General features: G+C 44.2%; 2 protein-coding genes across 6 annotated transcripts in view; one reads left to right on the forward strand and one right to left on the reverse strand.

The window, feature by feature from the left end:
* Positions 1-1,119, reverse strand: part of SETD5 (SET domain containing 5) — a 55,961-nt gene extending 54,842 nt beyond the window's left edge. For all 5 annotated transcript variants that reach the window (XM_049766246.1, XM_049766243.1, XM_049766241.1 and 2 more), the window contains exon 1: positions 1,055-1,119. The gene's annotated coding sequence lies outside the window, so the exon portion shown is untranslated. The remainder of the gene's footprint in view (positions 1-1,054) is intronic.
* The window catches only part of SRGAP3 (SLIT-ROBO Rho GTPase activating protein 3), a 434,101-nt gene that overhangs the window by 120,666 nt on the left and 297,796 nt on the right, over positions 1-15,639 (forward strand). The gene's annotated exons all lie outside the window — the stretch shown is intronic.

The raw sequence follows: 15,639 nt of genomic DNA on the forward strand, positions 1-15,639 counted from the left end.
ATTCTTGCTAACAGAAATATGAACATCACCATATAAAGGAAGCCATTTAGACAAGAAAGCGTCTGCTGTGTGGCCCAAGTGAGAAAGAAATTACCATCAATGGTGAAAGGCAGTACCAGAAGTAATATCTAAAGCAAATTTCATAAGTAGCATCAGAGCTGAATTTCTTTACTTTTGTGATGAAAGGGATCAAATTCTGGGCCTCACATATCGTAGGCAACACCCTTGGCGCCCTAAATTCCTTGACAATTCAGGTCTTAGGGCTAGGGATTTAGGCACAGGTTAAATCACATGCTTTCCAAGCCTCCAACACAGGTTTCATCCCCAGCCCAAGGCTTCCCAAACCTCACTAGGTACTCATCATTTGAAGACCCCTGATCATTTGCAGAGTACAACTAGGTGGATGGCAGTATTGTATCCTCAGCACTTAGGTGTAAAATATAGTATAACCAGAGTAATCCCTAGAGGCCCTGAGCACCATACGGAGGACCCCCTTTCCACCAACCAAACAAAAATAACAATTCAAAGCTTTCTTCATATAGACTTTTGAGATTAGCTTTTAATTTAGGGGGGCGGGAGGGCACACCCATTTGATGCTCAGGGGTTACTCCTGGCTAAATGCTCAGAAATTGCCCCTGGCTTGGGGGAGACCATATGGGACACCGGGGGATCGATCGAACCACAGTCCTTCCTTGGCTAGCACTTGCAAGGCAGACACCTTACCTCTAGCGCCACCTCGCCAGCCCCGCGATTAGCTTTCAATTTATGTTTTATTAACTAACACTATTCTTGCTGATAGTTATTATTTATTTGTTTGTTTGCTTGATGAGCACTTATCAGTGCTCATCAGGGGTTACTCTGGCAGTGTTTGTGGGACTGTATGGGACACTGGGATCCAACTCGGGTAGGCCATGGGCAAGGCAAATGCCTTGCCTGCTATACTATGCAATACTATTACTCCAGCCTCATTATTTTTCTGACTACCAAACACATTTGAAAAAGACAAACTTTTGCTCTGGCCCTCAAATAAGTTTTTAAAGTTTGGTTCAGTCACCTTTTTTGTAAACCTTTGAATATGAAGTCTCCCGAAATTATCTTTCAGTAGCTCTGAAGACCTAGAAAAAGTTGAGACATAAAATTAGTATAAAGTAACATTCATTGACAAAGAACAGAGTTTCTACAAAAAGAACATTAAAGAGGTAACTTTCATGTCTGTATACTGACTTATTAGCTATCCTACATTCCATTTACAATTAGCACTGCATTTTTTTCTTGAACCATACACCCCATTTCCTGTAAAGTCAGAAACTAATGGCTGGGGATGGAAAATGATCTTTCTTTGACTTAAGAACTGGCAGATACCTTATTATGTCACTGAGTAATCCTCTACTTTAAATCAGACTGTACTCCTATTTCCCAAAGAATTCTTCCTTTTCACCTTGCACAATTTCAGGCCATTAATTCCCCCAAATATCAAATTTACCCTGTCAGACAAAGACCAAGATGACATTAAAGTACAAGTTAGTACAAGTTATTATTCTTCTCTCCTTCCCTTTGGTCCCTCTAGGTGGGAACTTAGCTCCTATTTTCTATTGAAGAAAAACTAAGAACAAAAGAAAAGTCAGGGCCAAGTTACAGCACAGCAGGTAGGGCTTTTGCCTTGCACAGGTCTGACCTTGGTTCGATCCCTGGCATCCAATATAGTCCCCCCGAGTCTCTCAGGAGTAATTTCTGAGTGTAGAGTCAGGAGTAAACACTAGAGTACTGTCAGATGTGGCCAAAGAAACAAACAAACAAACAACCAGGAAGTCAATTCTAGAACAGAAAAAACAGAACCTCGGACTTGGGCACTTTGGTAGCAGTTAATTTTGAATACCAGAACCACTAAAGTTGGGGCCACAGAAATAGAGCAGGGGGTTAAGGCATTTGCTTTTCATAGGGCTGGCCTAGTTTGAAACTGGTACACCTAGGGTCCCTTGAACCAGGGTTACCAGGAGTGATCCCAAACAAAAAAGCATTGGCAGTCCCGAGCATATCACTAGTGTGCTTAGGACTCACAGCAAAAACAAAAGAAAACCAAACCAAACCAGAGTCATAAAGATAATACAGGGATGAAGGTATTTGCCATGAAGACAGCTGACCTTGGTTTAATCCCTGGCACCTGTGACCTCCTAAGCACTGAGACAGGAGTAGCCCCCAAACAAGCTAACAAAAGAAACAAAAGTTAACGCTATATAGGGCCAAAGTGATAGTACAGCGGGTAAGGAGTGTGCCTTGCACGCATGCATTAGACCCTGGTTGAATCTCAGCATCCCCTATGGTCCCGAGCATTCCAGGAGTAATTTCTGAGCACAGAGCCAGGAGTAACCCCTGTGAGCTGCTGGGTGTGGCCCCCAAACAAAACAAAAATTAATGCTATTTAAACCATGTTACTTAAACCACACACATGCGTGCACACACACAACACAGGCAGACAGAGCGTGTTGATCAGGCTAAGCTTATGCTTGGAATTAAATCCTGGCACTGCACATGATGCCCCCAGCCCCCTAGAATGCTTAGAAAGATCCCAAAAACAGAGCTGGGACTAGAAATCCCCTCCCTCAAGTCTGACCCAAATCCAAAAAAAATAAAAATAAAAATAAAAGAGAGACACAATAACCTCATAAAAGAAAAGGAAAACAGGTGGTGACCCAGGATAGATTTTTTGGGGGTACAGTGAAATTCATTAACCAGAACCAAAATTAATACCTAAGATGCTTATATATCATGTGAGAAACTAATTTGTGGGATTTCAGTTAATAAGCAAACCAGAAAACATTGGTATTTTCAAGGATTTCCACCGTCATATAAGGTTCTCCCTCCCTCTCTCTCCCTCCCTCCCTCCCTCCCTCCGGTTTTGGGCAACACCCGGTAGTACTCAGGGATTATTCCTGGCTCTGCTCTCAGAAATCACTCCTGGCAGACCATATGGGATGCTGGGAATCGAACCTGGGTCTGTCTGCTGTGGAGTGAACTCACTTGGCACTGTGCAGTGCACCTGCATAGTGTATCTCTCCCGCCCCTCTTGAGAAACTTTTTAAAAAAACTTTTTTTTTTTTTTTTTTGGTTTTTTGGGCCACACCTGTTTGATGCTCAGGGGTTACTCCTGGCTAAGCGCTCAGAAATTGCCCCTGGCTTGGGGGAACCATATGGGACTCCCGGGGATCGAACCGCGGTCCTTCCTTGGCTAGCGCTTGCAAGGCAGAGACCTTTCCACTAGCGCCACCTCGCTGGCCCGGAGCTTTCTTGTAATTATCCAAAGAAAAGGCATATGATCTCAGATGCATTGGTGGGGTAAAAGTAAGGATAGAACTAAATATCCAAGCCAAAGTCAACGACAATAGAATCAAGAGACCTAAACTAATGATCTAAACTTAAACGGGGCTATTATTCTGCTGGCCAGGGGCAAAGGGTAGTGGTATCGGATGCACTCTGGGTTCATTGGTGAGGGAGGGAGGTCAACACTGGTGGTGGAATGGCCCTGACTCAAGTGTCTATCTGAAATTCAACTATGAAGGACTGTAGATCACAATTGTTTCAATAAGATAAAATTATTCTATAAGAACAAAATAAGCCAAGGGATAGTGATAAGAGAGAAGCAAATATATAAAAGATGAGAAAAAATGTATCAGCATTTCACAATGTAATTTAAACATTTACAGAAAAAAAATCTACAGGAACACTAGTTAAATACTTGGATTCAGAACCAGCCTGTCTCCTAGTACCAGATATTCTTTTTGAGAAGTCTCCATTTACAGTTTCTAGGGGAAAAGATGTTAATCAGAATATGCCAGAAATGGCTTAATTACCCGTCTTTTTAATTGAGTTCAAAATGGTTTCTGTATGTGTCAGTCTGACAGACTCTCCTCTATGAGGCACTGAAAACACAAAACCTGTGTTGATTTGCCCGGTCACTCCAGAGAACACAGACAGAAAGTGTTTTTAGAACAATTCCAGAAGAGATTTCAGAAAAAGAAGTTGCATCAGCCAGGTGAGCCGGAAGCAGCTGGGAGACAAGAGTAATAAACAGCCAATCCCATGAAAGAAACTCAGAACAAGTCTGCCTTAGTAAAGCTGTGAAGAGGACTAACAGGAAGAGGAGTGAGGCTTCAGAAAGAGAACAGGCCTCAGATGCTTCCAGACAGGCTTTGAGGCTGCGGACTTTGGCCTTTCTCCCAGAAATGATGCAATCCTGATGCACAAGATCTGCTGCCAGAGAAACAATTGTTAACAGCCTATGCAGACAGTGAGTCCGCCAAGGAGCAACCTCTGATCAACTCTTTCCACAAATGCCAAGCCCTATCTCTCCCTCAGTTTCAGTCTCTAACAAAGTAGGTAAGCAAACATATTTACACACAAGTCAACAAAACCATTTTCTCAAAATATCTCTTCTGCTTTGGCTTTACATCATCCATTATGAAAATCTGAATACAACTCGGAAAGCATTTTTATAAATCAAAAATTTATCCATATCAACAATAAAATACTGCATTAAAATTGTGTGTTTATTCTCATAGGAAGACATTTTGGGAGGTAGTGGCTTTCCTAAGTAAATCATCCTGAAGTCAAAACCCTATTATAATTTTTCTTTTTCTTTTTTGTTTTGGGCCACACCCAGCAATGCTCAGGGATTATTCCTGGCTCTGTACTCAGGAATTACTCTGGTGGCACTCGAAGGAATCTCGTGGGATGCCAGAGATTAAATCCAGGTCCAATGTGTGCAAAACAATAGCCTTACTCACTGTACTATCTTTCCTGCCCCCCAATTACGATATTTCAACATAAGGATAAACATTCAGGTTCATAAAGGTGTAACTTTGAAATAATATGTAATGTAGGGGCCAGAGCGGTGGCGCAAGTGGTAAGGTGTCTGCCTTGCCCCCGCTAGCCTAGGACGGACCGAGGTTCCCCAGCTAGGAGCGATTTCTGAGTGCATAGCCAGGAGTAACCTTTGATCGTCACTGGGTGTGCCCCCACCCAAAGCCATGTGTTAAAAATAGGGTGTGAGGGATTGGAGAGATAGTATAGGGGGAAAGCTGCTTGCTTGTCTTGCACACAGCTGATCTGGGTTCAATACCGGTATCCATATAGTCCTCTACATACCACCAGGAATGATTCCTGAGTGCAGCCAGGAGTAACCCAAGTGGGGCTGGAGCGACAGCACAGCAATATGGTGTTTGTCTTGCACGCAGCTGACCTGGGACAGACCCAGGTTCAATCCCTGAACCCCGGCAACCCCCACCCCCAATCGCTTGCCAGGAGCGATTTCTGAGCGTAGAGCCAGAAATAACAATCCCTGAGCGCCACTGGGTGTGGCCCCAAAACAAGAACAAAAAAAGGGAGTAACCCAAGCATTGTGGGTGTGGCCCCAAAACAAAACAGGGCAGAATAGTACTGGGGTCAAAGCACTCCAGCCTTGCATGCTGCTGACCTCAATTTGGCCCACACCACCCTACTCCAGCCCCTCACCCAACAAACAGGTATGTATTAGAGCAGGGGTCCTCAAACTTTTCAAACAGGGGGCCAGTTCACTGTCCCTCAGACCATTGGAGGGTCTGACTAGAGTAAAAACAAAACTTATGAATGAATCCTTATGCACACTGCATATCTTATTTTGCAATGAAGAAACAAAACAGATACAAATACAGTATGTGGCCCGCGGGCCATAGTTTGAGGACCACTGTATTAGAGAAAAAGAGAAATCTATTCTTCCTTAGGCAATTATAAAAAGGTCACTCATCACATTTTGCAATGTCCACTTTTTTCAAGCAAGAATAACAAAACCATTCCAGATCTTATAGGGTTAATGATTATTTTTGTCACATTAGCCGTAACTTAAAAAATATGCTCAGGGGCTGGAGTGATAGCTGTGTGATTGCACAGTGAGTATAGGGTGTTTGCCTTGCACATGGCCTACACAGGTTCCCCAGCATCTCGTGGTCCTCGAAACCTGGCAGGAGTGACCACTAAGTGCTGCTTGTTGTGCCCTCCTCCCACCCTCCATTTAAAAATTCTCCTTAGATTTTCCATCTCCTACTAAGGTTGCCCACCCCAACCCCCACTTTGGTAGAGGGTAGTCCACAGTAGTGTTATGAGTTCAAATCTGTTTGTTTTGACTTTGTTGGGCCATATCCACACCACACAGGGCTTATTTCTGGCCCACTGTTGAAGGAACAGGCCTAGTGGTACTTGGGTCAGGTTTGATCCCAGGCAAACCAATCACCTCACCTATGGTACTGTCTTTGATCAGTTATTCTGGATTTGTTTACCCCTAACAAATAAAAGGTTCTGCACTAATAAACCTCAATTCTCAAATATCAACTAGCCCACAAACTATTGCCCAAATTTCTTCCTTTTCAAAGCACCCGGAATCCACAAATTAGGCATCGAGAGCCATATCCTGAAATTAGTATTTTAGCTCCATTGACTACCTTGGCTTTAAATATTTCTGGTTTTTTTTTTTTTTTTTTTTTTTTGGGCCACACCCAGCGGTGCTCAGAGGTTACTCCTGGCTGTCTGCTCAGAAATAGCTCCTGGCAGGCACGGGGGACCATATGGGACACCGGGATTCGAACCAACTACCTTTGGTCCTGGATCGGCTGCTTGCAAGGTAAATGCCGCTGTGCTATCTCTCTGGGCCCTAAATTCTTAAATAATAAAATTAAGTTAGAAATAATATCTGTACAACTCAGAAGGTAAAAAAGATTAATAGGCCAATAAATAAATTTATCTTAGTAAAACTTTTTTTACCAAGGGTTAAAAGAAAATATTAAGATTCAATTCCTGGGAATGGAGAGATGGCGCTAGAGCTAAGGTGTCTGCCTTGCAAGCGCTAGTGTAGGACGGGCCGTGGTTCAATCCCCCAGCGTCCATATGGTCCCCCAACCCAGGAGCGACTTCTGAACGCATAGCCAAGAGTAAACCCTGGGCTTCAAATGGGTGTGGCCCAAAAAACAAAATTTCAATTCCTGTATCTATTTATATTTCAAAATCTATTTTTCACACACAGTGAATTTGTTCCTTTTTTTGCCCCCCCCCCCCCCAACTGACTGAGCTTAGGGATCACTACGGATAGATAAGAGCTTGGATGGCTATATGCGGTGCCAGGGATTAAATTCGAGTCATTGACCCACTATACTATCTTTCTAGCTCTTAATTTATTTTTATGTCCTATATTTCAGATTTCTTCTTCTAAATATCAGCAAAAAAAAAAGGGGGGGGGGCTATGGATGGCCAAATGGATTCAAATCCCCTGCAATGCATACCATCCCCCTTGAGTTTTTCCAGGACTGATTCCTAGAACAAAGCCAGGGGTAAGCCCTAAACACTGTCTGGTGAGGCCCCCACACCAAACCATAATGACAGAATGCAACAAAGACTAACATACATTTTATCTACCTAACCAACTTCTCTGAAAACTAGATCTTTCATCTTTAACCCAAACGGAATTATTAAGTAAAATGCCATGCATGCTGTAACAGTTTTTTAACTAGGGAAAAGACAACACATGAGGAAAAACAACTTTAAAAGGCTTTAGTAAATTAAAATACAAGCCTACTGCCAAATCGGATGACCCAACATTTTACTTTTAAATAAACTCTAGGGTCAGCATTATAGGACAGCAGGTAGAGCGCTTGCTTTGTTATGTGCCCAAACCAGGTTTGATCCTGGCATCCCATATGATACCAAGCACCTGACAAGGAGTAAACCCTGAGCACCACTGGGTGTGGCCCCAAAATAAAACAATATAAAATAAGCTCTAAATTTAACCCATAGCAAAATCTTTGCTCCAGTTTCTGTTTAAACCCTTGAAGTGAGGCCAGAGAGACGGTACAGTAGGTAAGGCAACTTGCCCTGCACATATCTCCTCACCTGCTGGAAGTGATCTCTGTGCCCAGAGCAAAGGCTCTGAGCACTACCAGGTGTGGCTCCCAAAACAAACAAAAATATCCTGAAACAGGGGCCGGCGAGGTGGCGCTAGAGGTAAGGTGTCTGCCTTGCAAGTGCTCGCCAAGGAAGGACCGTCCCATATGGTCCCCCCAAGCCAGGGGCAATTTCTGAGCACTTAGCCAGGAGTAACCCCTGAGCATCAAACGGGTGTGGCCTCCCCCCAAAACATCCTGAAACAAGGCTCTGGAAATTCATGGAGAAGTCTCATACAAACAACTGAAAGAAATGTCCATCCTGCTGACTCACACTTACATGCAGTGGCATACGCAGCAAATAAAGAGTAAGTGGTTTTCTGGAACCTTTACATAAATATATGGAATGTAGAAGGAGCTATTTAAGCCTAAATATTGCTAAATTTTATTTTGCTCTTTTTCAACACTGTATTTTATTTATTTAGTTTGGTTTTTGGATTATATCTGGCAGCACTCAGGGGCTACTCCTGGCTCTATGCTCAGAAATTGCTCCTGGCAGGCTCAGGGGACCATATGGGATGCTGGGATTCGAATCACTGTCCTTCTGCATGCAAGGCAAACGCCTTAACCTCTGTGCTATCTCTCCGGCCCCTCAACATTGTATTTTGACTTTGTAACTAATGTGAGAAGAGAATATGTGGGAAACATGGGGGGTGAGGTGGTAACAGGGAGATAAATGATAAGCATTAACAAAAACAAGAGTAAATGGGGCCGGGCGGTGGCGCTGGAGGTAAGGTGCCTGCCTTGCCTGCGCTAGCCTAGGACAGACCGCGGTTCGATCCCCCGGCGTCCCATATGGTCCCCCAAGAAGCCAGGAGCAACTTCTGAGCGCATAGCCAGGAGTAACCCCTGAGCGGCACAGGGTGTGCCCCCCCCCCAAAAAAAAAAAAAAAAAAAAACAAGAGTAAACACCTGACAATGTTGAGATTCAGTGATCCAGTGTCAAATTAACATCATTTGGGTAGCATGGGTTGGCTTTACAATCTGAAAGAAATCAAGCAGGCAAAGGACCCAGAGATAAGGTGATGAGGAGATGGAAACCTTGGGGGATAAAAAACTAAGAGAGGGGGTCAGAGCCATAGTGCCGCAGGGAGGACACCAGCCTTGCAAGTAGTAGAACAGGGTTCCCCGAGAACCACCAGGAGTAATTCCTGAGCAAATAGACAGTAAGTTACGTGTGCCCCCCCAAACAAGCAAAATTTCAAGAGAAAGAATCAAAATATATCAAGGTTTAGTCCTTTAGATCCAAGCTCAAGTTTTCCTCTTCAGCAACACTGGTCCATTCCTTGCTGCCTTTGCTAAAACTTATACTCCCTTTTAGGGTTACTGGGTTTAGCATAACAAACTACTTCCAACAAATGCCCTAAGTTTACAAAAATAAGAATTAATTAAAAACCCAGGTAATCTAGGGGCTGGAGTGATAGCACAGTGGTAAGGTATTTGCCTTGCACATGGCTAACCAGAGACTGACATGGGTTTGATTCCCAGCATTCCAAATGGTCCCCCGAGTGTCCCTCTCTTCCTGGGATTTTTAGATCACACCAGCGGTTTTCAGGGGTTACTCCTGGCTCTGCGCTCAGACATCGCTCCTGGTTCTGCACTCAGACATCAATCCTGACAAGCTCGGGGGACCATATGGGATGTTGGGAATGGAATCGGGGTCCATACTGTGCCGGCAGTGTGCAAGGTAAACGCCTTACCTCAGTGCTATCGATAGCTCTGGTCCCTGCCAGGAATGATTTCTGAGTGCAGAGCCAGGAGAAACCCCTGAGCACTGCTGGGTATGGCCCCAAAACAAACAAAAATCTGGGTATTTTGAAAATTCAACTTTAGCCCAATAATTTAAATTGGGAGGTATACCACAGTGCTCAGGGCTTCCTCCTGGGGTGCAAGGGATTAAGCCAGCAAGCACCCTAACCACCGTATTATCCCTCTAGTCCCCTAAATTCTTTGAGCAAGTACTTTCTATCCCATGAAAAACTCATTAGACATACTAAATTGTACTTAGAAGTGGTAGGATGAGTAAAAACAAAAGAAGTATAATGAATCTGAGAGTGAAGAAAAAGAAACACTTTATTTACTACTCATTCAAGATGACAAACAGGTATTCAAAGCTAATCTAACACAGGGTACACAGACTCTGTCTTTAAGGAGAAGGAGGATGGTTTTATGCTTATGCATAAAGAGCTCTCACTCTAAAAGGGGAGGGATGCACATAGATTTCCCTTCCTTCAAGAACTACAGAAGCCCAATGCCCTCTCTACATTCTCTGACAGGAATGGCTCAGCCCAGCAACTACCTTATCAAACCTCCAAGTCACCAAATTTGTTTCTGATCTATAAATCCTGGACACCTCACTATTTTATAATAGTGTCAGTCCAGTGGTATCAAAAATATCTGATGGGAAAGTTACATAGTGGGCCCGGAGAGATAGCACAGCGGCGTTTGCCTTGCAAGCAGCCGAACCAGGACCAAAGGTGGTTGGTTCGAATCTCGGTGTCCCATATGGTCCCCGTGCCTGCCAGGAGCTATTTCTGAGCAGACAACCAGGAGTCACCCCTGAGCACCGCCGGGTGTGGCCCAAAAACCAAAAAATAAATAAATAAATAAAAATAAAAGTTACATAGTAATCGACCAAAGTCATCAGTGAGCCTAAACAGTAACACAGAAGGCTCAACTAGCACCAGTAAACCCTTAAGCATGGCTTTACTAATACCTTGGAGAGAGAACAATTATTTCTTTTTTTTGTTTGTTTCGTTTTTTTGTTTTTGTTTTTTGGGCCACACCCGGTGACGCTCAGGGGTTACTCCTGGCTATGCGCTCAGAAGTCGCTCCTGGCTTGGGGGACCATATGGGATGCCAGGGGATCGAACCGTGGTCCGTCCTAGGCTAGCGCACCGCCCGGCCCCAAGAACAATTATTTCAAATTGACCATTGCTAATGTAAGTTTTGATCATTCCATTTACCTTTCTGTTGTAACAAACAATATGAAGTAATTTGTGCCTTCAAGGAGGCAGGCGATGGTGTTGGGTGAGAAACACTGATTGAGGTAAGGTCACACTAGCGGTGGGAATGGTATTTGAACACAATGTCTGGAAGCCACAGTATTATGAACAACTCGGTAAATCACGGTGTTATAATAAAAATAAGAACAACCCCGGAAACCCCTCTCCCAAAAAACAAAAACCCAAAGAATTTTTTGACTTTTATCTCTTTAAGAATGATATTCTTTATTCTGGCCTACTATGGAGTCAGTCAATCATACCACACTGCAAAGGAAAAAGCTCTCTGCTACCTGCCTCTTTAGTCTGATTTATCTCAATTTTAAACCCTGAAATGGCATCTATATTTACAAGGCGTTGATATCCATTATACTTTTAGTATACAAAATTCCTCCAGTCAATAAAAGACATAATTTTAAGCTTAGTACAATTCATTATTTTACGAATAAAGCCGAACTACAAAATTAAGACTTTGTAAGAACTGTCAATGGATTGTAATGTATTTATTAAATACTACTTAAATGCAACAACATTTAAGTTAAAACAAAAAACTTAAGTCAACCACCTATTCTTGGGAGTTACTTTAGACAAACCCAAATTAAAATTCCTGGCTCTCGGGGGCCGGGTGGTGGCGCTGGAGGTAAGGTGCCTGCCTTGCCTGCGCTAGCCTAGGACGGACCGCGGTTCGATCCCCCGGCGTCCCATATGGTCCCCCAAGCCAGGAGCGACTTCTGAGCGCATAGCCAGGAGTAACCCCTGAGCGTCACCAGGTGTGGCCCAAAAACCAAAAAAAAAAAAAAAAAAAAAAATTCCCGGCTCTCTAGGGATCTCCACTATCCAAGTTTTCTAGTTGTTTTTTTTTTTTTAAGTTGTCTTTGGGCCACACCCACAGTGCTCATGCTGACTCCAGGGCTTATTGGTCCTCCAGCCCCACATTTACTTTTTTTTTTTTTTTTTTTTTTTGGTTTTTGGGCCACACCCTGTGACGCTCAGGGATTACTCCTGGCTATGCGTTCAGAAGTTGCTCCTGGCTTCTTGGGGGACCATATGGGACGCCGGGGGTCCTAGGCTAGCGCAGGCAAGGCAGGCAAGGCAGGCACCTTACCTCCAGCGCCACCGCCCGGCCCCCAGCCCCACATTTTCTAGTTTTTTTCCCCTTCCTTCAGCAAATACGGAAATGAGTTATTGGTAAGAACTATGTTCAGGGTATGGAGCAACAGGACAGTGGTAGGGCGTTTTGCCTTGCACACTGCTGACCCCGGTTAGATCTCCAGTATCCCATAATACGGTACCCCCAGCAAAGGAGTGATTCCCGAATGCAGAGTCAGGAGTATCCTTAGTATTGCCAGATGTAAACCCACCCCCCCCCAAAAAAAAACAAAGCCAAGTAAAACACACATATACAAATACAAACTATGTTGAGGGTTTGACAGAAAACGATTTTCAGCATGCACCAGGACAAGGAAGAACTTCAGTTCCATCATTGGCAGTGCATACGCCGGCACTGCTGAGTGAAGCCCCAATTAAAAAGAAAAACAGTGAAAAAGGGCTGGAGATAGTATAAGGCCTTTTATGTGCCAACCTGGGTCAATCTAGGCACCATACAGGGTTCCCCAGGCTCCACCAGGAGTGGCCCCAAACAAAACAACTAAGAAGATAACAAAGAACTATGCTGTTGGGTCAAAGTGGTGGCACGAAGTGGTAAGGCCTTGCCCCCGCTAGCTTAGAACAGACTGTGGCTCAATCCTCAGGCGTTCCATATAGTCCCCCAAGCCAGGATCGATTTCTGACATAGCCAGGAGTAATTCCTGAGTGCCACAGGGTGTGGCTCAACCCCCCCCCCCCCAAGAACTCTGCTGTTAAATGCTCACTGCTAGTTTAAAATATTTTTCTAAGCTTGCTCTTCAAAGGCTATCTTGCTCGCTGATCTCCATTTTTGTTTGCTTGTTCTCTCCTGAATAAAAGTCCCCTCTCTCTCCTTTCACATCTTGGTAAGGAAATGTCATTCAAAAAAATTAACTAGGCCCGGAGAGATAGCACAGCGGCGTTTGCCTTGCAAGCAGCCGATCCAGGACCAAAGGTGGTTGGTTCGAATCCCGGTGTCCCATATGGTCCCCCGTGCCTGGCAGGAGCTATTTCTGGGCAGACAGCCAGGAGTAACCCCTGAGCACCACCAGGTGTGGCCCAAAAACCAAAAAAAAAAAAAAAAAAACAACCCAAAAAAATTACCTTGTGGGGCCAAAAAGATAGTACAGTGCAGTGATGGCTGACCTTTTTGAGCACGAGTGCCCAAACTGCCGCACAAAACCAAAGAATGCCTGGTCCTCCCAATGGCCAGTCTGGCCCTATTGCCAGGTGTGCTGCAAAGCAGACACTGGCACACTCGTCTTCCGCTGCGCCAAATATCTTAATTGTGGACCTTCCCCGCGTGCCAGCTGCAAGGCCTTCGCGTGCCACAGCTGGCACACGTGCGATAGGTTCACCATCGAGGGAATAGTGAATAGGGCACATGCTCTGCATATGGCCAACAGATCCTGACATCCCATTAAGGTCGCCAGAGCGCCACCAGAAGAGATCTGAGTGCAGAAGTAATCCCTGTGTGCTGCCAGGTGTAGCTCAAAAACAAAAACAAAAACTGAACTTGCTGCACTAAAAAAATGTTCTCCTAATCCAAAGTAGAAGAGGGTAATTTACAAACTCTAAAATTTAGGAAGGTCTGTTTGCCAATGTCTGCATTTTCACAACCACAAAGGGCAAAATCCAAAATCAGTCCCCACCCCAATTCTATTCCTAGATTGTGCTTCTCCAACTAATGAGTCATTCTAAAAACATAGAGACCACCCCCGAAAACCCATGAATTTCCTCATACTAGAAGTCTTACTGATCAAGCAAAACTAATAACTAGTGACAAGAGAAAATTCTATTAAAGACTATAGAAAGCAGATCACATGTTCTGTGACTGTATGTACAAATATGCTAAAAACAGTTGCAGAAAGTTAAAACCAATTTTACATTTCCACGAATAGCAAAAATGATCCTTTCTAAGTTTCAAACCCTTTCAATGTGACTTTCATCATAAAGTCTTTTCTCTGCATGAAGAGTCCAAAATAGCATGGAGTAAGGCATTTGCCTTCCATGCAGAAGGACGGTGGTTCGAATCCCGGCACCCCAAATCCCCCGTGCCTGCCAGGGTCATTTTCTGAGTGTAGAGCCAGGAGGAACCCCTGAGCACTGCCGGGTATATCTCTTCTCTCTCCCCTCCCCCCCATGTCCTAAAATAAAAGTTAATTGTAAATGCATTATATATCCTCTAAAATTCTTTTATGGTGGGCCAGAGTGACAGTGCAGCAGGTAGGCCACAAGTAGCTTACTAGGTTCAGTCAATGGCACCCAATATGGCCCAAGCACTGCCAGGAGTGACTCAAAATCCAAAAATTTTTTCTTCTGTACAAAATAGGAAATCTTGGTTTTCTTAGACTGTTTCCCATGGATTTTCAAAACTTTCAAAACCAAAAAAAAATTTTTTAAAGTTGTTCCATGGATATTTAATTATGTTAAAACGCACCAAGTTCTAAAATTCTTTTTGTACTAAATTAAACTTTGGGCAGCGGATGTGGATCAGTGGTACAGTGCCTGTCACCACAAAACAAACAAACAAACAAAAGTCTACTTGAGATTTTACTGGGTTCTGCACTCTGCTCTAAGGCTACAGAGGTGGAAAACTCAGCAGGCTAAAAGCACATGCTTTGTATGTGGGAGGTCCAAGCTATCTCCAGCACCACATGATCCCTCAAGCTGGGCCAAAAGGAGTGACCCTGAGGCAAAGTCTGGAATAGTTCCTGAACACCAGCAGGTGTGGCCCCCCCCCCCCCCGAAAAACAGAAAACAGGTGCATACCCCTCCCCCCAAACTGATCTAGCCATCTTGTTTTGGCGTTGCAAAATGTGACGATTCATTTGTTTTGAGGAGGCACGGTGTACTGAGCCACACCTGGCAAAGTACAGGTTCACTCTGGTTTTGTGTTCAGGGAACAGTTCCGATGGGACTCGGGGGACCATATGAGGTGGCAGGGATTGAACGTGCATTGGCAGTCAGTGTATAAGACATTTATTTGCCTTGTATGTGGCAGCAGACCTGGGTTTCATCTCCAGCATCCTATAAGGCTCCCCAAACACCTCCAGGAGAAATTCCTGAGTGCAGTGTCTGGAATAACCCCTAAGCACCTCCAGGCATAGCTCCAACACAAAAGGGCAAGTGTTCTGACCACTGTGTTACCTACTGCTCCAGCCTCCCCCTTACAAGAGAAGAAATGCTAAAATAAAGAGACCCGTCAACACTGATATACTGAAAGATCCCGAAGACTGACTAATACTGTGCTGTAGTCACACATTCATTTGGCTTAATTTATCAGGCCATGAGACTCAACCACAATGTCCAAAGCTAGAGCCCTGGACAAAAGAAAGAGCTAAAAAGCTTCTTGGTGGGGCTGGAGTGAAAGCACAGTGGCTGGTGCACTTGCCCCGAACGTGGCCAACCCAGGCTAGATCCCTGGTATCCCATACAGTCCTCTGAGCCCACCAGGAGTAAACCCTGAGCACCATCAGGTGTCACCCCAAAACCAAAAGGTCAAAATAACAACAACAAGAAAGCTTCTCGGTATACTGGCACTAGCAGCT

This window comes from Suncus etruscus, chromosome 20, assembly GCF_024139225.1.
Source record: "Suncus etruscus isolate mSunEtr1 chromosome 20, mSunEtr1.pri.cur, whole genome shotgun sequence".
NCBI classification, from domain to species: Eukaryota; Metazoa; Chordata; class Mammalia; order Eulipotyphla; family Soricidae; genus Suncus; species Suncus etruscus.